The sequence below is a fragment of the Syngnathus scovelli genome, chromosome 1 (assembly GCF_024217435.2).
Source record: "Syngnathus scovelli strain Florida chromosome 1, RoL_Ssco_1.2, whole genome shotgun sequence".
Taxonomy (NCBI): Eukaryota; Metazoa; Chordata; class Actinopteri; order Syngnathiformes; family Syngnathidae; genus Syngnathus; species Syngnathus scovelli.
This window is the reverse complement of record NC_090847.1, coordinates 145,001-157,767: the sequence shown is the minus strand read 5'-3', so window position 1 is coordinate 157,767 and position 12,767 is coordinate 145,001. Positions and strand designations below refer to the sequence as shown.

The window sequence follows — 12,767 nt, the reverse complement described above, 5'->3', positions numbered from 1 at the left end:
CGCACGGCCTCCCGGATGTGCCGGGCGGGTGCGCGAGCTCGCCGGCCGCTGGAAGTCGAATGAGGCGTCGCGACCACCTCCGCGGTGCTTATAAACAGCCGATCCGCTCGGCGGGGGCTATTTTCGGCCACTTGGCTCGTGCGCACGGCCTCCCGGATGTGCCGGGCGGGTGCGCGAGCTCGCCGGCCGCTGGAAGTCGAATGAGGCGCCGCGACCACCTCCGCGGTGCTTATAAACAGCCGATCCGCTCGGCGGGGGCTATTTTCGGCCACTTGGCTCGTGCGCACGGCCTCCCGGATGTGCCGGGCGGGTGCGCGAGCTCGCCGGCCGCTGGAAGTCGAATGAGGCGCCGCGACCACCTCCGCGGTGCTTATAAACAGCCGATCCGCTCGGCGGGGGCTATTTTCGGCCACTTGGCTCGTGCGCACGGCCTCCCGGATGTGCCGGGCGGGTGCGCGAGCTCGCCGGCCGCTGGAAGTCGAATGAGGCGCCGCGACCACCTCCGCGGTGCTTATAAACAGCCGATCCGCTCGGCGGGGGCTATTTTCGGCCACTTGGCTCGTGCGCACGGCCTCCCGGATGTGCCGGGCGGGTGCGCGAGCTCGCCGGCCGCTGGAAGTCGAATGAGGCGCCGCGATCTCCTCCGCGGTGCTTATAAAGTGCCGATCCGCTCGGCTTGGAGCTATTTCCGGCCTCCCGTTGGTGCCGGGCGGCGTGCGCGAGCTCGCCGGCCGCGATCTCCTCCGCGGTGCTTATAAACAGCAGCATGCGCACGGCCTCCCAGAATTTGAACACATTTCGTCAATAAATTTCGCATATTGAATTTTGAAGTTTAATATAATGCAACAATTGAGCTCGACTTATACAAAGGATATTCATAAAATCGTAAATTTCCGTCGAATTTTAGGGGGTCGACTTATACACCGAGTCGACCTGTACACCGGCAAATACGGTAAATACGATTAAATAAAATGATACGACTGGCATAAAAACAAATATAAACCACATAAAAATAAAAGTCACCATTACGTTGAATTATTGGGAGCACCGAGCTTGTTTCTCTGAAACGAGCCGGTCCCATCCAGGCGTAATCGGAGACAATGAAACCCGAAGTGGTTAAGGTTTGTCTTTTAATGCAGGATGCTTGGTCTCCATGTGCCGAAGCAGTTTTGAAGGCTTCATTGGCTCGCTCGCTAGTTTCAGGGGCGATTGTGTCTATAAAATGCAAAATGTTGGGTCACCTCACGGCTTACGGCCATACTACCCTGAGAACGCCCGATCTCGTCCGATCTCGGAAGCTAAGCAGGGTCGGGCCTGGTTAGTACTTGGATGGGAGACCGCCTGGGAATACCAGGTGCTGTAAGCTTTTTCTTTTTCTTATGTGCACTTCAATCGTTTAAGAAGCTATTTTTTACAACACCCATCACGAATGGCATCCGGAAACAGCAAGCCTAATTTAAACTCCGACATTGAAACTATAACACGAGTTTGAAAGCTATATTATGTGGTGACATCCACAGCATTGTAGTTAAATTTTTTACCGCTAGAGAGCAGACTATGTACAGTGAGCATGGCTCCCTGTGAACTCAAAGCAGCAGGCTTGACTTGTAAAAGAACCCAACACAACACTTCCATGAAGTGTTTTTAAACTTTTCAAGGCATTTATTTTGATTCAGCAAAATGCAGGTCGCAACGGCAAATTCGTGCTACCGCATAAAAAGCTGTCAATAACTTTTCATGATAGCCATGTTTCCAGAAAACACCAAAAGCCTTGGAAGAAAGCCTGTTTCGGCCCTGGTTGTAAAAAAAACAAAAAAAAAAACAAAAGGGAAGGGTGACCGTCCGGGAATACCAGGTGCTGAAAGCCTTTTTTTTTTTTTTTTCCCACGTCAATTGTGAAAGGAAACTTTTACCACAGCCATCAAGTCCCGCCGCTGCTTGGCATGGTTTCAGGGGCGATTGTGTCTATAAAATGAAAAATTCTGAGCGGTCTCACGGCTTACGGCCATACTACCCTGAGAGCGCCCGATCTCGTCCGATCTCGGAGGCTAAGCAGGGTCGGGCCTGGTAAGTACTTGGATGGGACACCGCCTGGGAATACCATTTACCGTAAGCTTTTTTTTTTTTTTTTTTTTTTTCTTATGTGCACTTCAATCGTTTAAGCCAAGAACTTTTTACAGCACCCATCACGAATGGCATTCGGAAACTGCAAGCCTAGTTTGAACTCCGACACTGAAACTACAACACGAGTTTAAAACCTACATTGTGTGGCGACAGCCATAGCATTGCAGTTCACGTTTTTACCGCTAGAGGACAGACTATGTACAGTGAATAAAGAGCATGGCTCCCTGTGAACTCAAAGCAGCAGTCTTTAGTTGTAAAAGAACCCAGCACAACACATTGCGCTTCCATGTAGTGTTTTTACCTTTTTCATGACATTTATTTTGATACAGCCAAATGCAGGTTTTGTGCACTTCACTTTTCCGTTGGGCATTCGCGTAGAACCCTATTCCAGTTACGGCCAGATTCTTTTAGACTAGTGGTCCCCAAACTTTCTTGCGCCACGGACCGGCTACGCGTCAGAAATATTTTTGCGGACCTGCCTTTATATATATAAATAAACAATAAATCTATATAAATAAATACTACATTTATAATAAATATATATAAATAGGATTAAATAAAATGATACGACTGGCATAAAAACAAATATAAACCACATAAAAATAAAAGTCACCATTACGTTGAATTATTGGGAGCACCGAGCTTGTTTCTCAGAAACGAGCCGGTCCCATCCAGGCGTAATCGGAGACAATGAAACCCGAAGTGGTTAAGGTTTGTCTTTTAATGCAGGATGCTTGGTCTCCATGTGCCGAAGCAGTTTTGAAGGCTTCATTGGCTTGCTCGCTAGTTTCAGGGGCGATTGTGTCTATAAAATGCAAAATGTTGGGTCACCTCACGGCTTACGGCCATACTACCCTGAGAACGCCTGATCTCGTCTTATCTCGGAAGCTAAGCAGGGTCGGGCCTGGTTAGTACTTGGATGGGAGACTGCCTGGGAATACCAGGTGCTGTAAGCTTTTTCTTTTTCTTATGTGCACTTCAAGCTCTTTTTTTTTTTTTTTTTTTTTCTTATGTGCACTTCAATCGTTTAAGCCAAGACCTTTTTACAACACCCATCACGAATGGCATTCGGAAACTGCAAGCCTAGTTTGAACTCCGACACTGAAACTACAACACGAGTTCAAAACCTCTATGTACAGTGAATAAAGAGCATGGCTCCCTGTGAACTCAAAGCAGCAGTCTTTACTTGTAAAAGAACCCAGCACAACACATTGCGCTTCCATGTAGTGTTTTTACCTTTTTCATGACATTTATTTTGATACAGCCAAATGCAGGTTTTGTGCACTTCACTTTTCCGTTGGGCATTCGCGTAGAACCCTATTCCAGTTACGGCCAGATTCTTTTAGACTAGTGGTCCCCAACCTTTCTTGCGCCACGGACCGGCTACGCGTCAGAAATATTTTTGCGGACCTGCCTTTATATATATAAATAAACAATAAATCAATATAAATAAATACTACATTTATAATAAGTATATATACCGTATTTGCCGGTGTATTGGTCGACCTTTTTCGATCCAAAATCGACCGAAAAAAATCGACCTCGACTTATACACCGAGTCATAAAATTTAACTTCGTATTCATCGCTTCAAATGTGATGGTAACCAAGGCCGTTTCTCATGCATCTCATTGTGCGTTGCACTTAGAAAATTTGAACCGGGCGGCGTGCGCGAGTGCGCGGCCCGCTGGAAGTCGAATGAGGCGCCGCGACCACCTCCGCGGTGCTTATAAACCGCCGATCCGCTCGGCGGGGGCTATTTTCGGCCACTTGGCTCGTGCGCACGGCCTCCCGGATGTGCCGGGCGGGTGCGCGAGCTCGCCGGCCGCTGGAAGTCGAATGAGGCGCCGCGACCACCTCCGCGGTGCTTATAAACAGCCGATCCGCTCGGCGGGGGCTATTTTCGGCCACTTGGCTCGTGCGCACGGCCTCCCGGATGTGCCGGGCGGGTGCGCGAGCTCGCCGGCCGCTGGAAGTCGAATGAGGCGCCGCGACCACCTCCGCGGTGCTTATAAACAGCCGATCCGCTCGGCGGGGGCTATTTTCGGCCACTTGGCTCGTGCGCACGGCCTCCCGGATGTGCCGGGCGGGTGCGCGAGCTCGCCGGCCGCTGGAAGTCGAATGAGGCGCCGCGACCACCTCCGCGGTGCTTATAAACAGCCGATCCGCTCGGCGGGGGCTATTTTCGGCCACTTGGCTCGTGCGCACGGCCTCCCGGATGTGCCGGGCGGGTGCGCGAGCTCGCCGACCGCTGTAAGTCGAATGAGGCGCCGCGACCACCTCCGCGGTGCTTATAAACAGCCGATCCGCTCGGCGGGGGCTATTTTCGGCCACTTGGCTCGTGCGCACGGCCTCCCGGATGTGCCGGGCGGGTGCGCGAGCTCGCCGGCGGCTGGAAGTCGAATGAGGCGCCGCGATCTCCTCCGCGGTGCTTATAAAGTGCCGATCCGCTCGGCTTGGAGCTATTTCCGGCCTCCCGTTGGTGCCGGGCGGCGTGCGCGAGCTCGCTGGCCGCGATCTCCTCCGCGGTGCTTATAAACAGCAGCATGCGCACGGCCTCCCAGAATTTGAACACATTTCGTCAATAAATTTCGCATATTGAATTTTGAAGTTTAATATAATGCAACAATTGAGCTCGACTTATACAAAGGATATATCATAAAATCGTAAATTTCCGTCGAATTTTAGGGGGTCGACTTATACACCGAGTCGACCTGTACACCGGCAAATACGGTAAATACGATTAAATAAAATGATACGACTGGCATAAAAACAAATATAAACCACATAAAAATAAAAGTCACCATTACGTTGAATTATTGGGAGCACCGAGCTTGTTTCTCAGAAACGAGCCGGTCCCATCCAGGCGTAATCGGAGACAATGAAACCCGAAGTGGTTAAGGTTTGTCTTTTAATGCAGGATGCTTGGTCTCCATGTGCCGAAGCAGTTTTGAAGGCTTCATTGGCTCGCTCGCTAGTTTCAGGGGCGATTGTGTCTATAAAATGCAAAATGTTGGGTCACCTCACGGCTTACGGCCATACTAACCTGAGAACGCCCGATCTCGTCCGATCTCGGAAGCTAAGCAGGGTCGGGCCTGGTTAGTACTTGGATGTGAGACCGCCTGGGAATACCAGGTGCTGTAAGCTTTTTCTTTTTCTTATGTGCACTTCAATCGTTTAAGAAGCTATTTTTTACAACACCCATCACGAATGGCATCCGGAAACAGCAAGCCTAATTTAAACTCCGACATTGAAACTATAACACGAGTTTGAAAGCTATATTATGTGGTGACATCCACAGCATTGTAGTTAAATTTTTTACCGCTAGAGAGCAGACTATGTACAGTGAGCATGGCTCCCTGTGAACTCAAAGCAGCAGGCTTGACTTGTAAAAGAACCCAACACAACACTTCCATGAAGTGTTTTTAAACTTTTCAAGGCATTTATTTTGATTCAGCAAAATGCAGGTCGCAACGGCAAATTCGTGCTACCGCATAAAAAGCTGTCAATAACTTTTCATGATAGCCATGTTTCCAGAAAACACCAAAAGCCTTGGAAGAAAGACTGTTTCGGCCCTGGTTGTAAAAAAATTAAAAAAAAAACAAAAGGGAAGGGTGACCGTCCGGGAATACCAGGTGCTGAAAGCCTTTTTTTTTTTTTTTTTTCCCACGTCAATTGTGAAAGGAAACTTTTACCACAGCCATCAAGTCCCGCCGCTGCTTGGCATGGTTTCAGGGGCGATTGTGTCTATAAAATGAAAAATTCTGAGCGGTCTCACGGCTTACGGCCATACTACCCTGAGAGCGCCCGCTCTCGTCCGATCTCGGAGGCTAAGCAGGGTCGGGCCTGGTTAGTACTTGGATGGGAGACCGCCTGGGAATACCAGTTACCGTAAGCTTTTTTTTTTTTTTTTTTTTTCTTATGTGCACTTCAATCGTTTAAGCCAAGAACTTTTTACAGCACCCATCAAGAATGGCATTCGGAAACTGCAAGCCTAGTTTGAACTCCGACACTGAAACTACAACACGAGTTTAAAACCTACATTGTGCTTCCATGTAGTGTTTTTACCTTTTTCATGACATTTATTTTGATACAGCCAAATGCAGGTTTTGTGCACTTCACTTTTCCGTTGGTCATTCGCGTAGAACCCTATTCCAGTTACGGCCAGATTCTTTTAGACTAGTGGTCCCCAAACTTTCTTGCGCCACGGACCGGCTACGCGTCAGAAATATTTTTGCGGACCTGCCTTTATATATATAAATAAACAATAAATCTATATAGGCGGCTCGGTGGCGCACTGGGTAGCACGTCCGCCTCACAGTTAGGAGGGTGCGGGTTCGATTCCACCTCCGGCCCTCCCTGTGTGGAGTTTGCATGTTCTCCCCGGGCCCGCGTGGGTTTTCTCCGGGCACTCCGGTTTCCTCCCACATTCCAAAAACATGCTTGGTAGGCCGATTGAAGACTCCAAATTGTCCCTAGGTGTGAGTGTGAGTGCGATTGGTTGTCTGTCTCTGTGTGCCCTGCGATTGGCTGGCAACCAGTTCAGGGTGTCCCCCGCCTACTGCCCGATGACGGCTGGGATAGGCTCCAGCACGCCCGCGACCCCCGTGGGGACTAAGCGGTTCAGAAAATGGATGGATGGATGGATGGATGGATAGATCTATATAAATAAATACTACATTTATAATAAATATATATAAATAGGATTAAATAAAAGGATACGACTGGCATAAAAACAAATATAAACCACATAAAAATAAAAGTCACCATTACGTTGAATTATTTGGAGCACCGAGCTTGTTTCTCAGAAACGAGCCGGTCCCATCCAGGCGTAATCGGAGACAATGAAACCCAAAGTGGTTAAGGTTTGTCTTTTAATGCAGGATGCTTGGTCTCCATGTGCGGAAGCAGTTTTGAAGGCTTCATTGGCTTGCTCGCTAGTTTCAGGGGCGATTGTGTCTATAAAATGCAAAATGTTGGGTCACCTCACGGCTTACGGCCATACTACCCTGAGAACGCCTGATCTCGTCTGATCTCGGAAGCTAAGCAGGGTCGGGCCTGGTCAGTACTTGGATGGGAGACTGCCTGGGAATACCAGGTGCTGTAAGCTTTTTCTTTTTCTTATGTGCACTTCAAGCTCTTTTTTTTTTTTTCTTATGTGCACTTCAATCGTTTAAGCCAAGAACTTTTTACAGCACCCATCACGAATGGCATTCGGAAACTGCAAGCCTAGTTTGAACTCCGACACTGAAACTACAACACGAGTTAAAAACCTCTATGTACAGTGAATAAAGAGCATGGCTCCCTGTGAACTCAAAGCAGCAGTCTTTACTTGTAAAAGAACCCAGCACAACACATTGCGCTTCCATGTAGTGTTTTTACCTTTTTCATGACATTTATTTTGATACAGCCAAATGCAGGTTTTGTGCACTTCACTTTTCCGTTGGGCATTCGCGTAGAACCCTATTCCAGTTACGGCCAGATTCTTTTAGACTAGTGGTCCCCAACCTTTCTTGCGCCACGGACCGGCTACGCGTCAGAAATATTTTTGCGGACCTGCCTTTATATATATAAATAAACAATAAATCTATATAAATAAATACTACATTTATAATAAGTATATATACCGTATTTGCCGGTGTATTGGTCGACCTTTTTCGATCCAAAATCGACCGAAAAAAATCGACCTCGACTTATACACCGAGTCATAAAATTTAACTTCGTATTCATCGCTTCAAATGTGATGGTAACCAAGGCCGTTTCTCATGCATCTCATTGTGCGTTGCACTTAGAAAATTTGAACCGGGCGGCGTGCGCGAGTGCGCGGCCCGCTGGAAGTCGAATGAGGCGCCGCGACCACCTCCGCGGTGCTTATAAACAGCCGATCCGCTCGGCGGGGGCTATTTTCGGCCACTTGGCTCGTGCGCACGGCCTCCCGGATGTGCCGGGCGGGTGCGCGAGCTCGCCGGCCGCTGGAAGTCGAATGAGGCGCCGCGACCACCTCCGCGGTGCTTATAAACAGCCGATCCGCTCGGCGGGGGCTATTTTCGGCCACTTGGCTCGTGCGCACGGCCTCCCGGATGTGCCGGGCGGGTGCGCGAGCTCGCCGGCCGCTGGAAGTCGAATGAGGCGCCGCGACCACCTCCGCGGTGCTTATAAACAGCCGATCCGCTCGGCGGGGGCTATTTTCGGCCACTTGGCTCGTGCGCACGGCCTCCCGGATGTGCCGGGCGGGTGCGCGAGCTCGCCGCCCGCCGGAAGTCGAATGAGGCGCCGCGACCACCTCCGCGGTGCTTATAAACAGCCGATCCGCTCGGCGGGGGCTATTTTCGGCCACTTGGCTCGTGCGCACGGCCTCCCGGATGTGCCGGGCGGGTGCGCGAGCTCGCCGGCCGCTGGAAGTCGAATGAGGCGCCGCGACCACCTCCGCGGTGCTTATAAACAGCCGAGCCGCTCGGCGGGGGCTATTTTCGGCCACTTGGCTCGTGCGCACGGCCTCCCGGATGTGCCGGGCGGGTGCGCGAGCTCGCCGCCCGCCGGAAGTCGAATGAGGCGCCGCGACCACCTCCGCGGTGCTTATAAACAGCCGATCCGCTCGGCGGGGGCTATTTTCGGCCACTTGGCTCGTGCGCACGGCCTCCCGGATGTGCCGGGCGGGTGCGCGAGCTCGCCGGCCGCTGGAAGTCGAATGAGGCGCCGCGACCACCTCCGCGGTGCTTATAAACAGCCGATCCGCTCGGCGGGGGCTATTTTCGGCCACTTGGCTCGTGCGCACGGCCTCCCGGATGTGCCGGGCGGGTGCGCGAGCTCGCCGGCCGCTTTAAGTCGAATGAGGCGCCGCGACCACCACCGCGGTGCTTATAAACAGCCGATCCGCTCGGCGGGGGCTATTTTCGGCCACTTGGCTCGTGCGCACGGCCTCCCGGATGTGCCGGGCGGGTGCGCGAGCTCGCCGGCCGCTGGAAGTCGAATGAGGCGCCGCGACCACCTCCGCGGTGCTTATAAACAGCCGATTCGCTCGGCGGGGGCTATTTTCGGCCACTTGGCTCGTGCGCACGGCCTCCCGGATGTGCCGGGCGGGTGCGCGATCTCGCCGGCCGCTGGAAGTCGAATGAGGCGCCGCGACCACCTCCGCGGTGCTTATAAACAGCCGATCCGCTCGGCGGGGGCTATTTTCGGCCACTTGGCTCGTGCGCACGGCCTCCCGGATGTGCCGGGCGGGTGCGCGAGCTCGCCGGCCGCTGGAAGTCGAATGAGGCGCCGCGACCACCTCCGCGGTGCTTATAAACTGCCGATCCGCTCGGCGGGGGCTATTTTCGGCCACTTGGCTCGTGCGCACGGCCTCCCGGATGTGCCGGGCGGGTGCGCGAGCTCGCCGGCCGCTTGAAGTCGAATGAGGCGCCGCGACCACCTCCGCGGTGCTTATAAACAGCCGATCCGCTCGGCGGGGGCTATTTTCGGCCACTTGGCTCGTGCGCACGGCCTCCCGGATGTGCCGGGCGGGTGCGCGAGCTCGCCGCCCGCCGGAAGTCGAATGAGGCGCCGCGACCACCTCTGCGGTGCTTATAAACTGCCGATCCGCTCGGCGGGGGCTATTTTCGGCCACTTGGCTCGTGCGCACGGCCTCCCGGATGTGCCGGGCGGGTGCGCGAGCTCGCCGGCCGCTTGAAGTCGAATGAGGCGCCGCGACCACCTCCGCGGTGCTTATAAACAGCCGATCCGCTCGGCGGGGGCTATTTTCGGCCACTTGGCTCGTGCGCACGGCCTCCCGGATGTGCCGGGCGGGTGCGCGAGCTCGCCGGCCGCTGGAAGTCGAATGAGGCGCCGCGACCACCTCCGCGGTGCTTACAAACAGCCGATCCGCTCGGCGGGGGCTATTTTCGTCCACTTGGCTCGTGCGCACGGCCTCCCGGATGTGCCGGGCGGGTGCGCGAGCTCGCCGGCCGCTGGAAGTCGAATGAGGCGCCGCGACCACCTCCGCGGTGCTTATAAACAGCCGATCCGCTCGGCGGGGGCTATTTTCGGCCACTTGGCTCGTGCGCACGGCCTCCCGGATGTGCCGGGCGGGTGCGCGAGCTCGCCGGCCGCTGGAAGTCGAATGAGGCGCCGCGGCCACCTCCGCGGTGCTTATAAACAGCCGATCCGCTCGGCGGGGGCTATTTTCGGCCACTTGGCTCGTGCGCACGGCCTCCCGGATGTGCCGGGCGGGTGCGCGGGCTCGCCGGCCGCTGGAAGTCGAATGAGGCGCCGCGACCACCTCCGCGGTGCTTATAAACAGCCGATCCGCTCGGCGGGGGCTATTTTCGGCCACTTGGCTCGTGCGCACGGCCTCCCGGATGTGCCGGGCGGGTGCGCGAGCTCGCCGGCCGCTGGAAGTCGAATGAGGCGCCGCGATCTCCTCCGCGGTGCTTATAAAGTGCCGATCCGCTCGGCTTGGAGCTATTTCCGGCCTCCCGTTGGTGCCGGGCGGCGTGCGCGAGCTCGCCGGCCGCGATCTCCTCCGCGGTGCTTATAAACAGCAGCATGCGCACGGCCTCCCAGAATTTGAACACATTTCGTCAATAAATTTCGCATATTGAATTTTGAAGTTTAATATAATGCAACAATTGAGCTCGACTTATACAAAGGATATATCATAAAATCGTAAATTTCCGTCGAATTTTAGGGGGTCGACTTATACACCGAGTCGACCTGTACACCGGCAAATACGGTAAATACGATTAAATAAAATGATACGACTGGCATAAAAACAAATATAAACCACATAAAAATAAAAGTCACCATTACGTTGAATTATTGGGAGCACCGAGCTTGTTTCTCTGAAACGAGCCGGTCCCATCCAGGCGTAATCGGAGACAATGAAACCCGAAGTGGTTAAGGTTTGTCTTTTAATGCAGGATGCTTGGTCTCCATGTGCCGAAGCAGTTTTGAAGGCTTCATTGGCTCGCTCGCTAGTTTCAGGGGCGATTGTGTCTATAAAATGCAAAATGTTGGGTCACCTCACGGTTTACGGCCATACTACCCTGAGAACGCCCGATCTCGTCCGATCTCGGAAGCTAAGCAGGGTCGGGCCTGGTTAGTACTTGGATGGGAGACCGCCTGGGAATACCAGGTGCTGTAAGCTTTTTCTTTTTCTTATGTGCACTTCAATCGTTTAAGAAGCTATTTTTTACAACACCCATCACGAATGGCATCCGGAAACAGCAAGCCTAATTTAAACTCCGACATTGAAACTATAACACGAGTTTGAAAGCTATATTATGTGGTGACATCCACAGCATTGTAGTTAAATTTTTTTACCGCTAGAGAGCAGACTATGTACAGTGAGCATGGCTCCCTGTGAACTCAAAGCAGCAGGCTTGACTTGTAAAAGAACCCAACACAACACTTCCATGAAGTGTTTTTAAACTTTTCAAGGCATTTATTTTGATTCAGCAAAATGCAGGTCGCAACGGCAAATTCGTGCTACCGCATAAAAAGCTGTCAATAACTTTTCATGATAGCCATGTTTCCAGAAAACACCAAAAGCCTTGGAAGAAAGCCTGTTTCGGCCCTGGTTGTAAAAAAAACAAAAAAAAAAACAAAAGGGAAGGGTGACCGTCCGGGAATACCAGGTGCTGAAAGCCTTTTTTTTTTTTTTTTTCCCACGTCAATTGTGAAAGGAAACTTTTACCACAGCCATCAAGTCCCGCCGCTGCTTGGCATGGTTTCAGGGGCGATTGTGTCTATAAAATGAAAAATTCTGAGCGGTCTCACGGCTTACGGCCATACTACCCTGAGAGCGCCCGATCTCGTCCGATCTCGGAGGCTAAGCAGGGTCGGGCCTGGTAAGTACTTGGATGGGACACCGCCTGGGAATACCATTTACCGTAAGCTTTTTTTTTTTTTTTTCTTATGTGCACTTCAATCGTTTAAGCCAAGAACTTTTTACAGCACCCATCACGAATGGCATTCGGAAACTGCAAGCCTAGTTTGAACTCCGACACTGAAACTACAACACGAGTTTAAAACCTACATTGTGTGGCGACAGCCATAGTATTGCAGTTCACGTTTTTACCGCTAGAGGACAGACTATGTACAGTGAATAAAGAGCATGGCTCCCTGTGAACTCAAAGCAGCAGTCTTTAGTTGTAAAAGAACCCAGCACAACACATTGCGCTTCCATGTAGTGTTTTTACCTTTTTCATGACATTTATTTTGATACAGCCAAATGCAGGTTTTGTGCACTTCACTTTTCCGTTGGGCATTCGCGTAGAACCCTATTCCAGTTACGGCCAGATTCTTTTAGACTAGTGGTCCCCAAACTTTCTTGCGCCACGGACCGGCTACGCGTCAGAAATATTTTTGCGGACCTGCCTTTATATATATAAATAAACAATAAATCTATATAAATAAATACTACATTTATAATAAATATATATAAATAGGATTAAATAAAATGATACGACTGGCATAAAAACAAATATAAACCACATAAAAATAAAAGTCACCATTACGTTGAATTATTGGGAGCACCGAGCTTGTTTCTCAGAAACGAGCCGGTCCCATCCAGGCGTAATCGGAGACAATGAAACCCGAAGTGGTTAAGGTTTGTTTTTTAATGCAGGATGCTTGGTCTCCATGTGCCGAAGCAGTTTTGAAGGCT

General features: G+C 51.8%; 6 non-coding genes and 2 pseudogenes across 6 annotated transcripts; all 8 read left to right on the top strand.

Moving 5' to 3' along the window:
• Window positions 1-1,247: 1,247 nt before the first annotated feature.
• On the top strand, window positions 1,248-1,366 carry LOC125994109 (5S ribosomal RNA). Its single transcript, XR_007490497.1, has one exon. It is a non-coding gene; the product is annotated as a 5S ribosomal RNA (ribosomal RNA).
• Window positions 1,367-1,997: 631 nt separating this feature from the next.
• Window positions 1,998-2,116, top strand: LOC125993861 (5S ribosomal RNA; annotated as a pseudogene).
• An 845-nt stretch (window positions 2,117-2,961) lies between these two features.
• On the top strand, window positions 2,962-3,080 carry LOC125994302 (5S ribosomal RNA). Its single transcript, XR_007490583.1, has one exon. It is a non-coding gene; the product is annotated as a 5S ribosomal RNA (ribosomal RNA).
• A 2,070-nt stretch (window positions 3,081-5,150) lies between these two features.
• On the top strand, window positions 5,151-5,269 carry LOC125994257 (5S ribosomal RNA). Its single transcript, XR_007490558.1, has one exon. It is a non-coding gene; the product is annotated as a 5S ribosomal RNA (ribosomal RNA).
• Window positions 5,270-5,901: 632 nt separating this feature from the next.
• On the top strand, window positions 5,902-6,020 carry LOC125994322 (5S ribosomal RNA). The gene has a single exon (XR_007490589.1). It is a non-coding gene; the product is annotated as a 5S ribosomal RNA (ribosomal RNA).
• A 1,093-nt stretch (window positions 6,021-7,113) lies between these two features.
• Window positions 7,114-7,232, top strand: LOC125994256 (5S ribosomal RNA). The gene has a single exon (XR_007490557.1). It is a non-coding gene; the product is annotated as a 5S ribosomal RNA (ribosomal RNA).
• Window positions 7,233-11,127: 3,895 nt separating this feature from the next.
• Window positions 11,128-11,246, top strand: LOC125994168 (5S ribosomal RNA). Its single transcript, XR_007490511.1, has one exon. It is a non-coding gene; the product is annotated as a 5S ribosomal RNA (ribosomal RNA).
• A 633-nt stretch (window positions 11,247-11,879) lies between these two features.
• LOC125993856 (5S ribosomal RNA) lies at window positions 11,880-11,998 on the top strand (annotated as a pseudogene).
• Window positions 11,999-12,767: the final 769 nt, after the last annotated feature.